The sequence below is a fragment of the Aethalodelphis obliquidens genome, unplaced genomic scaffold (genome assembly GCF_003676395.1).
Source record: "Aethalodelphis obliquidens isolate GAN/ISIS:26980383/991018 unplaced genomic scaffold, ASM367639v1 scaffold18, whole genome shotgun sequence".
Classification (NCBI taxonomy): domain Eukaryota; kingdom Metazoa; phylum Chordata; class Mammalia; order Artiodactyla; family Delphinidae; genus Aethalodelphis; species Aethalodelphis obliquidens.
Window position 1 is genome coordinate 19,815,446 of NW_020837962.1, and position 16,128 is coordinate 19,831,573.

The following is a 16,128-nucleotide window of genomic DNA, read 5'->3' on the forward strand; positions in this document are numbered from 1 at the left end:
TTGTGCTGGTGTTTTACCGTCCCTTCTCTGGGGAGCAGAAGAGGCAGGTTACTACAGGCGTAGCCCTGGCAGGAGTGGGTCACACATTGATGGAAGAAATTTTTTTTACTTTTTCAGAATGTTTTGACTAATAAGAAATAGAGTAAAATGAAATTGGAATCCTTGACTGGCGTCAGATTTTCTGAGCTCGAATTTCATGGAGAGGCAAACTTGAAACCCACTTATTTCTGTTTTATGGTAGAATCAATCAGCTGAACTTTTGTCTCTGGAAGATTATGGCATCCTATAAAACGAGTTTTTCCTGCTGTCTGCCGTTTTCCATTTTGTGGAGGAGACGTGTGTTGGGGAGTGTGTGATGGATTTGGAAGCAACACTGATACCTGGGACGGCTGCTCAGCCGGTCAGGTCTGTGGGCCTCTGGGCTCCTGCTGCCCAGGGCACTGGGTACTCTGGTTTCTCGGTAACTCACAGGCAAAGTGATGGAGAGGTGACACTTTTTGTGGCCTGTGTCTCCTTTAGAATCAGTTAATCTTAACCTCTTCTTGGTACAAGAATTGAACCTGCGGGTAGCTCGAGGATAGCATTCTATTTATGGACATTGATTTGCTTAGATTTTGGATTAAGGAGGAGACGTCTCCTCCTTAGTGACCCAGCCATGGGGCACCTTCCTTATTAGCAGCCATTTGGGCATTTGATGGTTCAAAATTCTGACCTAATAAGACAGTCACGCATACTGTTTCTAGCTTTAGGAGAAATTTTTTGTCTCCCTGCTTTCTTTAATGCTCGGACTAATGTGAATGACTCCGTGTCTGTTTGAACAGAAGTCACCGTCAGTACCCCCACGTGCAAAGCCCTTTGTCTGTCTGTCGTGCATTCACACATACTGTCTCGTTGGCTGGTTCTTGATCTGAAACACGAGGAAGAAGATGTTATCGCACTTGATATAGTACGCGGTTGTTAATTTGTTGACCTCTCATTAAAGTTAGACTATGGCTGTTAATTTCCATCAGACTGTGTGTTCTCCTCTTTGTCAAGTTCTGCTCTTGCAGCTGTTTAAGATGAAAGGAGAAATAATAACGTTCATTGTTCTCTGAAACTGGGGTTTGATAATTAATAGGGGAGATGACTGTCGGCACTACGGCACTGGAGGTCGATGGAGAACGTGGCCGGGTCAGAGGCTAAGCGAGCTGTTCCCAGAACCAACTCTGATGCTGTTAATAACGCCAAGCCTACCTTATTTTCCATGGCAGTTTTCGTCTTGAATGAGCTGCTCATAAATAAAGGTATTGCAAGTATAGGTTGGTTCTTACTTTTGAATAGCGTTTCTGGAGCAGTAAGGCTCAGAAATAAGTCAAATGCGCCCCGTTAAATGTTGGAACCGTGATAAATTATTCTGAATTCATATGGGATATTCCTTCTGATCTTTTGCAGTGAGGTGTATATGCTGACAGGCTCTTACTGCGTATTTATTGCCACGGCCGGGGAGGAGAAGATTGCCTGGTCATACGGAAGTGTGCTTTATGTGCACCTGAACTCACTGCGGGTGCTAGACTGTAGGAACTTGGTTTCGTTGTCAAGAAAGCTTAAAAAGCGACCATTTCATGGTACAATCAGTTTATTGTTCATGTCCCCCAGGAACATACTTAACTCACCTTGGAGCAGTCCTGAGAGTCGTGAGTTCGGAGAGGAGTGGGTGGAGGTAGAGAGAGCTGGGAGCGAGGCGCTCGTCCTTTGCCCGCCTGGTCTGATGACTTGTGTCTGTGTGTATTCTGACAGACACAACATGCAGAGTATGTCTGCATATTCGGTCCCTTTCTGTGTCTGAGAACCTCACTGTAAGATGCAGATGGTAATGGTACCTGTCCTATAAGGTGAGAACAGTGTCCGTAGTCAGTGTTGTAAGCATTATAGTAATGTTAGCCCGTTTTTCCTTTTTCTTTCTTATTGAGATATTAGTGACACCTAACATTATATTAGTTTCAGGTGTACAGCATAACGGTTCACTATTTGTATATTTTGTGACGTGATCACCACAATAAGTCTGGTTAACATTCTTTAGCATAATTACATTTTTTTTCTTGTGATGAGAACTTTTTTAAGATCTACTGTCGTAGCAACGTTCAAATAATGCAATAAGTGTTATTAACTGTAGTCACCATACTGTACAGTGCATCCTCAGGACGTTATTTTGTGACTGGAAGTCTGTACCTTTTGACCACATTCACCCATTTCATTTCATACACTGTCCCCTCTGGCAACCACCAAACCACCAATCTGTTCTCTGTATCTGTGAGCTCAGGCTTTTTTAGATTTAACATACAATTGACCATTTTTCTTACTTGTTTCATTTTCTCCAAATCCATCCTCTTACATGTGAAACTGGCTTGACAGTAATATATGTCTTCTCAATTGGTCAGAAAAGCCAGAACTTGTGTATATGCAAACTTTTAAAAGTATAGTTTTATGCAGCTACAACAGGGCATTACTCATAAGACATTTTATCATGTGGTATTTTATGTTTGTTAATTTTGAATAACAGAAAACCCAATTCCAAACTGGCTTAAATGGTAGAAGAGGAGTGGTCAGGCGGTAGGGTAGAAATTAGGCACGGTTTGACCAGGGCACTGGCTCTGGTTCTTTGGGACTGTTCTTCGTTTTGCCTTTTTGGTGTAATGACTTCATCTTCAGGCTCTCAGAATGGCCAAGTGAGAGCAGCAATTATAGCTTTATATTTACCCATCACACCATCTAAATTCAGAGTCTGGGTTTCAGAGTCTCCAGCAAAGTTCTGAGCTTTGCACTGATTGGTTGATGCATTTGTGAACCAATCCCTGGGGCCTGGTGCTGACTGGCTTAGGCCTGGGTTATCTCCAGTAATCACTTTGAGAAGAGAATCGATTATGCTGATTGCTTGAGACAACCACCTTTAAGCTGGACTGAGGTCAGGCCCATTCACTGCAGCTGCTGTGCACCGTGGGGTGGGCTGGGGGCAGGCGAATCTTGGTGACACCATCCGCGTTTTCTGCTGGACGTAGAACCTGGTCACTTACTGTAATGTGGAATATATTAAAGGCAAACAGAAGATGCAACTTAGTTGAAGTGTTCTTTTATTTCTTAAGAGAAAATATTTTCAAACACTTCCTTTATGACTCCGAAGTCCTGTATTCAGGTGGAAGACTAGTGAAAGGGCCCCTGAGTATCTGTACCATGGTGGGAACATTCCATACAGGAGAAATCGCTCTTCTCTGTTGTTAGAATTGAAGGATGGCACACAATGAATTCCACATATTTAAACACATTTCTCTTCCCTTTTTCAGGTTGATTATGTGATTTAAAATGAGCTCTGAATGAGCGTCTGTTCTCTTCTTCAGCTTTTCGTATGTGGTTTTGAATTTGGCTTAATTTCCCGTTGACCCCTTTAGCTTGATGCTTCCCAGCCCAGTCTGCCTAGCAACAGTTGCTATGAGTGGCGAGTTGGCACTGCCCTCCATTTGTAGCACAACAGCAGGTTTTAGGAGATTACTGTTCCTTAGCATCCGGGTTGATTTTGCCTTTGCGTCACTGAAGGATGACCATCGTTTCTCTTAACTCCAGGCAGTAGAACTCCAAGTCTCTTAGCAAAAGTGGTGGTTTTAAGAAGTATGTATCTGTAAGACAGGACCATTAGCAATGGGCAGCAACTGAAAAGCAAATATGGAGCTAGGTTGCGTGTGAATATTTATTATCAGGATATTCTGATACTTGCAAGGGGGGGGATGGTTATAGATTTCTACTGTCTTATATAATACTTTGTAGCGCCAGCTTTACCAGATAAAAACAGCCTTCCTGAGCAAGTCATCTGTGTGTAAGAGGAGTGGTTTCCAAACAGCTGTGATTTCTCCTTGAAAGAATCTAACAACACAGATATCACCAAAGATGCTCATTTTCTTCTAGATCCAGTCTACTCTATATTAATGAATTATATTTAAGCCTTTCTTGTCCTTGCTATTAAAGTAAAAATTACACTGGCATTTCCAGCAGATTGGGGGACTGAAATGAAGCAACAGAACTTGCTATGATCTTTCAGTTGCTAAGTCCAGTTTCTCATCCAAAGCAACCTAAATACCAGTTATTCTGCACGTCATGCAAGTTGATTTTCCATACGGAAGTGGTTTCCACTCAGAATACATTGCGGGCCTTTTTAAAAGACCATCTTCTGGGCTCTGCAGTGTCGTGGAAGGAGAGATGTTGGGGATGGTACCCCCAAATCTCTATTTTTAAACAACTGCCTTGAGCCTCACAGGAGTTGCGACCCACAGGCCTAGGCGTGTGGAAGATTATCCCCTGAAGCACATCTCGACATGTGTATCGCATGGGTGAGGGCTCCCAGGAAAAAATGGCACGTGTAAGTTCTTGCAGGGTTTTGTAGTCCCCGAATTGCACACTCATGCAGGCATATGGAGACGTTGGGGGATGCTATTTGAACAGAAATTTCAGCTGAATAGATTATTTGTTGTTAAATAGGGTGGTTTGTTCACAGGACCTTTTAAAAAGCTATTTGCGTTTATTTTTTAAAATTGAGGCTCAGCATACACAAAGTGTGCACATTTGAAGTGTGCAACTTGGTGAACTTGTAAAAGAGCACACGTCTGAAGTGTCCAGCTCATGAGTTGTCATCTGTGTGTGCACCCCTGTAACCCACACCCAGGTTGAGATACAGAATACTTCCTACTCCCCAGAGGTTCCCTCTTGTCCCTCCCTAGTCAGTTACTTCCTGTCCTCCTCTCCCAGAGATGTTCTGACAACGGTTATGTAGATGAGTTTTGCCTTCCTGAGTTCCTGCAGTATGTCTTATGTTCGTTTCTGGCTTCTTCTGTGCAGCCTGTTGTCTTTAAGATTCATCCCTGCCGTGTTTCGTAGTAGTTTCTTCTTTATTATGTGACTGTACCACATTCTTTTTATCCATTCTCCTGCTGGTTAGCTCCATTTGGGTTCGTATCTCCAATCTTTTGGTTATTATGAATAGCGCTTCTAGGAACATACTGGAACGTGTTTTGTTGGGTGTGTGCATTCACTGGGCCCCCTGCCCCAGTGGATCAGGTCTGGACTCAGCAGGAGCACCTTTCTCCCCGCCCACCCCCCTCCTGCCCCCAGTCCACAAACAGCAGATGTTTGCCTTTAGTCTGTGTGGGTACCTCATGTAATGTTTGTTTTCTCTGTTGTCATCTGGATCTAGTCTAACTGGGTAGGTAACACAAATTCTGATTTCTGTAGATTTTTAGAATGACAATTTTGAAGGTCTTCAGTGAGCTGAATACATTCTTTGTGGGTTTTTTTCCCTGCAAGTTCTCTTTTCTCACAGCTAGGTATTTAATGATTTGTTTTCTGTAAATCTATTGTAGTATGTCTGGTTTTCCTTTGCCAGACTCTGAGGTAGAGACATGTTTAAATTGTTTTTGGACCCCCTCAAACTGCCTTGCATTTAATAATTAATATTGATAATATTGATAGGGATAATAGTGGGTAACATTTACTGCACTCTTCCTGTGTGCCAGGCATTGTTCTAAGCCAGCACTGTTTAATAGAAATGTAGTGCAAGCCACATACGGGAATTCAGATTTTCTAATAGCCACATTTAAAAAGAAACAGTTGAAATTAATTTTAACAGTACATTTTATTTAACCCATTATATGAAAAATTTACGATTTTGACAGATAATCAATATAAAAATTATTAGTGAGGGCTTCCCTGGTGGCGCAGTGGTTGAGAGTCCGCCTGCCGATGCAGGGGACACGGGTTCGTGCCCCGGTCCGGGAAGATCCCACATGCCGCGGGGCGGCTGGGCCCGTGAGCCATGGCCGCTGAGCCTGCGCGTCTGCAGACTGTGCTCTGCAATGGGAGAGGCCACAACAGTGAGAGGCCCGCGTACAGCAAAAAAAAAAAAAAATTATTAGTGAGGAACATAATTTTTTAAAATCTTCGACGTGGCGTGAAGTTTACATTTACAGTGCCTCTCAACTCAGTGCTAAATTTGCATTGGATACAATTGATCTGTATTTTGATTTTATTAAATTTACAGTTGAAAAGTAGATTCTCACTGCAATGTATGTTCCAAACATGTGTAAAAGTTTTCCAGTCACTTAACTGAGTGCAGTTTAAAATTTAAGCGAATGAGTTGTTAGCCAGATCGCAAGTGCTTGATAGCCACACACACGCATTCTGCTCGGCAGCCTTATGCAGGGGGAATATATAGTTTTTCACTTTATAGACAAGGAAACTGAGGCCCAGAGGGCACTCAGTTAAGGAAGGAATAGGTGAGGTCAGAATTTGAACCCTGTCTCAAAGTTTGCTGGTGTCCCCACTATGCTGTCTAGTTCTTAATTGTTCCAAACTGACCTCACTTTTTTTCATGTTCTAATTCATTGGCTTTTTTTTTTTTTTTGTCTTTCTCTGACCGTTGTCTTTTTGGCTTTTTCATGTTTTAAAGATTGATGAAAAAAAGTTGTCTGAAAAAGTGAGCCTGAATTCGCCGTGAATTTGGTGGTTCATCGGTGTTTTAAAAACCAGCATGGCTGGTGGCCACTGTTTAAGCACCATCTGCTCTGGTATCTCTATAAATGTCAAGACATGATTTGCTTTCCCTAAAGTAAAAGCTCAGGTTTCCTTCTGCATCTTGTAACGCTCTTTCTTTAATCACGACTCTGATGTGTTTTATTTCCACAAGGTTGTGCGTAGTCATTTCTTCTGCCTTGGCTCGTTTCTAGCCTTTTTCTTAAGCCCAGAGTCGTGGTTATTTCCCTGGGTATAATTTTTTTTTCCTGATGTGTTATTAGCTTTGTTCTTATATTAATGATTTCTCTGAGCATATTTCAGGTTCTTGTTTTTTTTTTGAACTGTATCCAACCAGCTGTGTGTTCCTGTCTACCTTTGTAGGTAATATTTTACTTCATATGAGACTGGCTTTTATACAGTTGTTCTATTGCCCTCTACTACAATGATGGTTGTTTATAAAACAGAGACCTGAAATGTGCTCTCTGGCGAGGAAAAGTGGTCCAGATGTGCAAAGTGTTATTTTTTTGAGTGCTACGTACGAGGAAAGGTGCAGTTCTGGTTTTGCTGTATTTCATCCACAGTCAGTGTGCCTTGTTCCCAGTTTCTCCAAGATTGCCTTCTCCTCCCCTTTTTTTGAGGTTCCCCTTCTCCTGTGTGTGGATGTCCTGTGCACCTGTCACCTTTCACTGCTTATCTCGTTTGAATGAAATGGATAAAAGCTGTGTCCTTTCTTGAGTTCTTACCCATTCTCAGTGGTTGCACAATTCATTCTTTTGAAATATCTTGACTGTTTTATAATTAGTTAAGTTGTCTTAACTGAGGTGACCCGGCTTTTACACTTGGATTTATCCCTAACTAGTTGTGTGACTTTGACTAAATTATTCTCTCTCTCTCCCTCTCTGTGTCTCATTTTTTTCAGTCATGACCAGGTGGGCTGGTGAGGTGAGCTCTCAGATTTCCTTCTGTTTGAGAAGGTTGTGGGTTCTTTCTCAGGAGGCTGCATGGAATTATCCCTGTGGGTCCGCTATCTTGGGCTTGGGTCCCAGATGGCTTCCTTTTGGCCCCTTGCTGCGGGACTTCTTTTGTTCTGGACCACTCTTCCTTTGTGAACGTGCCCTGAGCGCTGTTCTCAGTCCAGGCATTTATGTATCACGTACGTATGGCACGTTACACAAATCGTTTGTCCTGCCTGATGGGTTTTCATAAACTGAATGCACCCATATGCCCCATGTCTGGGGGAAGAAACAGAACGTGATCAGCCCCTGGGTGTCCCTGCTGTGCCCCCTTCTAGTCATTCCTCCCTCCAAGGAAGATGTCTGGCTTGACTCTAAAAGCATAGCTTGGTTTATCCTGCTTTCAAACTTTATACATATGGAACCATACAGAACGTATATTTTAGGTGACTGGCTTCATTTGTTCTGCATTGTGTTTGTGAGATCCGTCTATGTTTTTTGCAAAGTTGTGTTTATTTTCATTGTTGCATAGTATTATATAATGTGGCTGTATCACAGTTGATTCATTGTACTCTTTGAATTTGTGTTGTTTCCTGGTTTGGGCTGTTAGAAATAGTGCTGCTGTGAACCTTCCTGTATGTACTGTGAGCGAATGTACATGTTTCTGATGGGTGTATGCCTAGAAGAATTACTGGGTCAATAGAGCGGGTGTCCGCTCTTCTTTAGTAGGTACTGAAAATAGTTTTCCAAAGTGGTTGTACCATTCGCACTCCCACCTGCCACGTGTGAGGGTTCCATCTCCTCCCCAACATTTGCTGTTTTCTGTCCTTTTTTTTTGCCATTTTTGTTGGGTGTGCAGTGGTGTCACATGGTGGTTCTGTTTTGAATTTCCTGATGGTATAAAAAACAAACCTTATTACCATTATTTTTAATTAGCCTCTTTCCCAAATGACTTCTCCTTGGACGTTGTCATCAAGTGAGTTGTCCCGTGTTTCCTCTCCTCTGCCACCGGGCGCTGCTCCAGCCTTCTCCAGCTCCCCTCACGTTGTCTGTGCGTAGACTTCCTCCCCACAACCCTATCCTGGAGAGCGGTCACTCACTCCTCCTGGAGAGCCGTCACTCTCTCTTCCTGGACAGCCGTCACTCACTCGTCCTGGAGAGCCGTCACTCACTCGTCCTGGAGACCCGTCACTCTCTCTTCCTGGAGAGCCGTCACTCACTTGTCCTGGAGAGCCGTCACTCACTCAGACACCAGCTCATCACAAATGCAGTGGGGCGGGGTGTGGGGGGGGTCCCTCCTGAGATACTTGGGGGATACCAGTGCAGTGATCAGAAATAGACCCAAACCTGGTGGGGTCTTTAGGGTTCAACTCCCCTCATTTCCTGTCTTTGTGGAGTTTGACTACTTCTCCTGGTGTCCTCACCCCTGAGGTCTCTTTTCAGCTCTTCTATGACAGAGCTGTTACTTTTAGCTAGGTCAGCATCCTTTCTGCAAAGTTAGAGAGTAATAATCATAATTGTAGTAGGAAACTCCAGGCAGATTTTAAATTTCTTAGATCTCCTTCCTCATCTGAGAAAGCCTTTTTGATAAACATTCCCTGTAAACTAAACAAAGACCTTGACTGGGGGACGGGGAAGTGGAGGGAACGGCCCGGATGCACATCATTCAGGGCCCCTCAGGACTGGAGGGACTCGTGAGAGCTGGAGCCCAGAAATCGGGGGGCGGATAAGACACGGCGTCCCCTCCGATTTCTGTAAGCACCCCTCGCTCCATCCTGCGCCCAAATACCTCAGCTAGCCCCTCTGCACACTCTTTACACTCCAGCCTCAGCGGGGATGGACCTCGGCGGCTGCCGCGCCCCTCCCTGCAGGAGCAGCTCGGAGGTCCTGCCCCCTTTCCTCTGAGGGACTCTCTTTGGTGACCACAGAAGGATTTGATCGCTCAGGACAAAGCTAGCAGAGGAGCTCTGGACGATGGCTGGAGGCCAACAGTCCCTGCAGGTGGTGCCCAGGGTGATGTACTGACAATAAACGGGTGTTTTCCAGTTGCTGGGCTCTGATGCCTGTCTAGCTGCGCAGGGCACGCCCTCCTGATCTTCGACTTTGACGAGACTATCATGGACGAAAACAGCGACGACTCCATCGTGCGCGCTGAGCCCGGCCAGCGGCTGCCTGAGAGCCTGCGTGCCGCCTACCGCGAGGGCTTCTACAACTAGTACCTGCAGCGTGTCTTCCAGTACCTTGGCGAGCAGGGCGTGCGGCCGCGGGACCTGCGTGCCATCTACGAGGCCATCCCCTTGTCGCCCGGCATGGGCGAGCTGCTGTAGTTTGTGGCCAGGCAGGGTGCCCGCTTTGAGGTTATTCTCATCTCAGACGCCAGCACTTTTGGCGTGGAGAGGGCGCTGCGTGCCGCCGGCCACCACGGCCTGTTCTGCCGCATCTTCAGCAGCCCGTCGGGGCCCGATGCTCGGGGGCTACTCCATGCGCACAGCTGCGCTCACTGCCCCGCCAACATGTGCAAGCACAGGGTGCTCAGCGACTACCTGTGCGAGCCGGCCCACGACGGCATGCACTTTGAGTGCCTTTTCTACGTGGGCGACGGTGCCAATGACTTCTGCCCCATGGGGCTGTTGGCAGGAGGCCACGTGGCCTTCCCGCGCCACGGCTACCCCATGCCCCACCTTATCCAGGAGGCGCAGAAGGCCGAGGCCAGCTCCTTCCGCGCCAGGGTGGTGCTCTGGGAAACCACCACCGAAGTGCGCCTCCGTCTGCAACAGGTGCTGAAGACGCGCCGAGGACGTGGCCTGAAGGGGGCACCCCGGTGGGGAGGGGGTAAAGGGGGGTGGGGGTCGGGAAAGACAAACCTAGCTTTATTACCCCCTTTCGCTTTGGTATGACCCTCCGGGGATTTCTGGAATCCTAGGTTCGTCCACTTGGGGGGACAGGAGGAGGGAGTTCGGAGCTGTCCCCATCTATGCAGTTAACCCAGCTCGGCGGCTGCCTTCCCCTGTTCCACTGCAAGCTGGTTCCGGAGTCTGGCCACACCCAGGTGGTGCGCATACCTGAGCAGGTGGCAGTGTTTCCAAAAACCTTGTCCTCGCAGCTGGGAGGAAGGGGTTCCCCGGCAGGGTAGAGAAGGAACATCTCCCGCTGCGTTGGGTTAACTGTTGCCTAGGGCTGCATGGCCTCCCTCCTCCAGTCTTCTGTCAAGGGGACCCGGGTCCCGAAATCTCCACCCCCCTTCCCCCACACCAGACTCCCTGCGGAGGGAAGTGGCGCTCTCTGCCCACGGTCCCAGGCCTAGATCTTGCTTTACCTGCTGTGACCCTACACTGCGCTCCTTGCCTCCCTTCCCCCACCCCGCCCCACCCTGTCAGCATCCCCACAGGAAAAAAAGCCAGAGGGAACAGACACCTCCTGGGGGTGGAATGAGGTAGCGCACTGTCCGGGGCTCGCGTCTGGCCAGCCAGGGACCTCACAGAGCCCGAAGATGTCTCCTCGCACCCCAGCCTCGTCTATGCAGCAAGAACCAGGGACTTAACCAAAGTTTCCCCACCGACTGGGCCCTCCGAGTCCCCCTCCTCCCGTATGCAACAGAAAGCCATGATGTTTTAAATTAGAGCCAGTGGAAATCCAAGACCCTCCTGCCTCTTGGTGTTTCAGAGCTATAAAGGAGGTGAAGGGGCAGAAAATTAAAAAAAAAAAACCAAAAAACCTAAACTTATTCTGGTAGCAAAACTTCACTTGATCAGAATGTTTGTGAATATCCGGGTTTAGTGACAAAAGCCCACTTAAATTGCGTGATTTCTGAAAAATCTTAATTAAAAGGCTTCAGGCAATCCTTATGGTTTAGAAAGTACAAGGTCCTAGTGAATGTGGTTTAATGTCTTTGATCAAGTTCAGGGGTCATCATCTAAACATCCTAAAGAGATCTTTGTATACTCCACACTGATTTCAATGACAAATCTCCTTTGTTGAGTCAGTACTGAGTTCCTCAAAGTGCTGTGTCATTGTGTGTGGTTTAATTTTAAAAAAACACTCAAAGAGATCTTAAAGATCATCTTGTTCACAGAACACAGAATGTTAGAACAAGGGGCTCAGGAAGGAATTTAGGTGAAACTCTTCCCTCATCCTACAGAAGAAAAACTTTTTTTCTTAAATGAAATTGAAGTCAAGAGAAATTGAGTTGGTCTTCAAGTTCTAGAGGTAGAACCAGGGCTAGATCCTGTTTTTTCCTCCTAATCCAGTGCTCTTTAATTATATCTTACTTATCTTATAAAATGGTTTCCAAATGCCTAGATCTTAATTCCAGAATGGTGCTTTACTTTGATAAAGAGAATGTGGCTGGCCCGCATCTTTTAGAATATAATTTTAATATGTAAAATCTGGAGACAAGATTTAGCCCATGGCATATTTAAATCAGCAAGCCATCCTATAATGGGTTTCATCTGTATTTAAATTATTTTCCTTCAGAGATTTTTGAAGTTGGTTTTGAATAAATGGCTTGTATTTATTGTTATATTAAGCCAGAGTTCTTTTTGGTTAAATTTAAAAGGAGTCTTTTAGGGTCTGCAGAATCTCCTGACATACTAGTCTAATATTGGTGAATAAAGCTACATTTGCATTTAAAACAAAAAATTGGAGAACAGAGTGATTTCTTCCCCTCAAACAATTGTTATCTTCTCAATGGGTTAACCTTATGAGATGTTTTAAATTTGGAGTTACAAGACAATTGACAACTGGCAATTCCAGTTGTGGAAAAAGCCATATGTTTTTGAGTTATGCATATTCTGATTTTATAGTATGCGGTTAATGTGATAATTGGAAGGAATATTGTGCTCCAGGGTGCATTTCAATTTCTCAGCACTAGATGTCACTGGAGATGGAAGAACCAGCCCTCCTCCCGTCTTTTAGTTCCAGGGTCCTTGGTAGTGAATTCGTCTGAAAGGACTTGGCAGGTATTGCTAAGTGTACTGGGGCCTGGTAGAAGAAACGTCTTCTTGCAGCCACCTTGAGAATTGATGCTGAAAGATGTAAATATGTCCCCTCACGTTTTTGGAGGTTCTTTTCTCATTAAAGAAAAAATTAATTAATTGATTTTATTTTTTTATTTTTGGCTGCATTAGGTCTTCGTTGCTGTGCAGGGGCTTTCTCTAGTTGCGGCGAGCTGGGGCTCCTCTTCGTTGCGGTGCGTGGGCTTCTCATTATGGTGGCTTCTCTTGCTGCAAAGCATGGGCTCTAGGCGTGCGGGCTTCAGTAGTTGTGGCACGTGGGCTCAGTAGTTGTGGCTTGTGGGCTCTAGAGCGCAGGCTCAGTAGTTGTGGCTCACGGGCTTAGTTGCTCCGCGGCATGTGGGATCTTCCTGGATCAGGGCTTGAACCCTTGTCCCCTGCATTGGCAGGCGGATTCCTAACCACGGAGCCACCAGGGAAGTCCTCTTTTCTCAGTTTTTAAAATACTTTTTTCCAAAGTTGCCTCAAATACCTGGGTAATATCTTACAGGTAAAAGATTTTTCTTAATCTGGGTGTTAGGTGGTCATTTTGATTAGCTTGCATTAGAAAGTGTTGTCACTTATTTGTATTCATTTATTTGTTTGCTTATATTTGCCCCTTAAAAGACTTTTCTTCTTTTACCTCGAGTTTTCCTGATTTTCAGCTCTAGAAATTCTTAAGAAAATGAAAATCTACAACAACTTGCTTCTCTTTTTATCATCAGTTGTACATTTGATCATATTTACTCTAGGAAAGTAACCTTGACCCTTGGTATAGTGGACACAACTTTCTCTTCCTTGGTTTCTGCTGGTTTGTGGACCCAAGAACCTTGATAGAGAATCAGAATGAATTTTCTCCCAGCTCGTTCCTTATTTTTGTAGAAACAGGGAGAAGGAGGCATTGCCATCCTTAGTGGCTGAGAGACAGCAGAGAATAACAGTTAAGGACTTGAACTCTGGAACCCGACCGCGTGGAATCCAGTGCCAGCCCGGCCAGTTGCTGGCTGTGTGACCTTGGGCAACTTCCTCAGCCTCACAGTGCTTCAGCTTCCTCGTCTGTGAAAGGGAGATAACAGTACCTGTCTCATCGGGTTGTTATGAGGATTACATGAGGTTTTTGTGAAAGCATCGAAAGCAGCGCTTGGCAAATAATGTTCTTAGGGCTTGTTAAATAAAGAACTTTAGTTTCAGGCACTCTGTGGGCACTTTTATAAATGCTAAATAATCTAAAGTATATCCAGTTTAGCTAGGAAGGGAAGAAGAAGAATCTTTTTTTCTCTTAGAAAAGAACGAGGGACAGACTGTGATGGCCTTGTTGTCACTTTGTCCATTCATTGGACATTTGTGAGCACCTGCTTGGTGAGAGAGATTGTGTGAACATGAATAAGACACTTTCCATCTGGTGGGGAAACCAAACTTGAAACAAATAATGAATCAATTGTTGTAGGTTCTCGGTTAATAAGAGTTAACTGTATCAGGGATGCATTTGGCTGCAGGTAACAGCACCCGGAGTGCAGAGAAAAGGTGCCTTAAGCCAGTTAAGGGTTGTCCTTTCTCCCCTCGTTGGATGAGAACTACACAGCTGGGCTGCTGGTGGCAAGGGTTCAGTGGTTCGCCCAGAGCTGAGGTCTGTGTAATTCCCTTGGTCTTTCTCTCAATGGTTTCAAGACAGTTTCTGCAACCACGTAATCGCATGTGAGATTTAGTCAGGAGGCCTGGGAAGGGCAATGGGGCATATGTTAGCAGAGTTTATCCCTGTTTCCAGCCCTGCTCAACAGCTTTGGCTTGTATCTCATCGTGGAGCTATGCTGCACAGCCCCTTCTGGCTGCAAGGAAGGCTGGGAATGGTTTCCTCAGCTGGTACCCCTGCTGTCCCTAACGAAAGTGGGATTTTGTTCAGGAGGAAGAAAGGGAAAACAGAAGGTGGTTTTGACTGAAGGCACTTGCTACGTGCCAGCCACTGTTGGAAGCACTGTGTTCTGAGGATGGCTGTTTGGCTCTAAGTCGAATGTCCTTTTTCAGTTTTGTGTCCACAATTTGTGAAAACCTGTAGCCTAAATGGATTCCTTAGAACAAAAGCGCTTTTTTATTCTTTTTAGGTTGCTTTTTGGTCTTTTGCTATTAAAATGGTGAAAAGTTTCCTGCTAAAACCCTGTTGTCTTAGAAGATAGTTGCATTCTGAAAAATGAGTGATGTGTAGTTTCTCAGAACCTGGATTCATCTCTGTCCATTGAGTATTGATATTGGGTTGTGGTTAGGTTCTAAGGTTGGCCCTCCAAAGTCTGTTTAGCTCGGGGAACGAGGTAGCAATTCATTGGAATCTTGTAACAATTCTGCCATGTGAACGCTTGTTGTCCTGTGACAGCAAATGGGGACTGGAGTCGATAAGGAGCTCATCACACAGTAATAAGTGACCAGGCTGGCCAGAAATCAGTCTTAGGATTGGTGGAGACACGAAGGAGGGCTTGGTCAACAGGTCAAGCCTTCTGGAAGATGGTAGTGAGGATGCCAGAAAGGGTTCAGAGAACAGTTGACCTTGTAGCCAGCATAGAACTGAGTTGCCGTTGGGAGTCCTGGGTTGGGGTGATAAAGGCTTTCTGGTGGCCGGAGCTCAGAGGAAGCCATTACCCTGGGGAATCGGGGCTTTTGGGGAAACTGAGTAGGCTTGGAGCAAGGGGATTGGGGGTATGGGGGTGCCAAGGCTGGAGAAAGAGCACGTGTCAGATCAGGGTGGACTGAATTTCCCCCTTTAAAGCTCTCACAGCTTCTTTATTGCTTCAGGAAAAATACTCAGAGATCATTTCAATTCTGAACATATATTCTGAAGACATTTTTCCAGTTTAGTTTCGTTATCTGAACCATCACTGTGTCTTTTGAAGTGTCTAAGTAGTATATTGAAATCTTATTCATTTCTCTCATTTCACATTGAATTAAATGGCATAGAATATTCAAAACGGATGGGGCCTTAGAGCCAGTCTTCTCCAACCTTTCTGTACCGTGGTTGGGAGCGTCTGGCACCTGAACACAGGGAGTCAGTGTCCGAGTTTAGGTCAGAAGATAATAATCTGTTTATCCAGTGCGCCTTCCACCCGAGCAGTACTTCCTGATGCGTTTTCCCTGGTCCCCGTGTATTTCCCTTACAGGACACTGATGTTGGGTTAATTATTTGCAGTTATGTATTTAACAAGTGTCCTCCCTGGCTTCTGGTTCTAGTCCTTAGTTGAGTTCTTGACACAAAGCAGACGCTCAGGAGCTGTTTGTTGATAGACTGCTCCAGTGTTGATGCGGTCCCTTGAGAGAGAGAAAAACCCTCGTTCAAATAAGTGTGGGCAATACTGGATTAAACAAAATTCAGCAGGCTTGTTTATAGCAGTTTGGGAGAGCCTTGTGTCTGTGGCTCTAAGGGGGGGCTGCTCACTTCAGACTCACTGTGTTCTGAGGATGGCTGTTCGGCTCTAAGCCAGGTGTCCTTTTTCAGTTTTGTGTCCAGAATTTACAAAAACCTGTAGCCTTAATGGATTCCTTAGAACAAAAGTGCTTTTTTATTCTTTTTAGGTTGCCTTTTGCTCTTAAAATGGTGAAAAGTTTTCTGCTAAAACCCTGTTGTCTTAGAAGATAGTTGCCTTCTGAAAAATGAGTGATGTGTAGTTTCT

At 45.2% G+C, this 16,128-nt stretch overlaps 1 protein-coding gene and 1 pseudogene across 4 annotated transcripts in view; both read left to right on the forward strand.

Moving 5' to 3' along the window:
- Window positions 1-16,128, forward strand: part of LOC113626476 (kinesin-like protein KIF16B) — a 280,843-nt gene that overhangs the window by 72,004 nt on the left and 192,711 nt on the right. The gene's annotated exons all lie outside the window — the stretch shown is intronic.
- Window positions 1,154-12,462, forward strand: LOC113626590 (phosphoethanolamine/phosphocholine phosphatase-like; annotated as a pseudogene).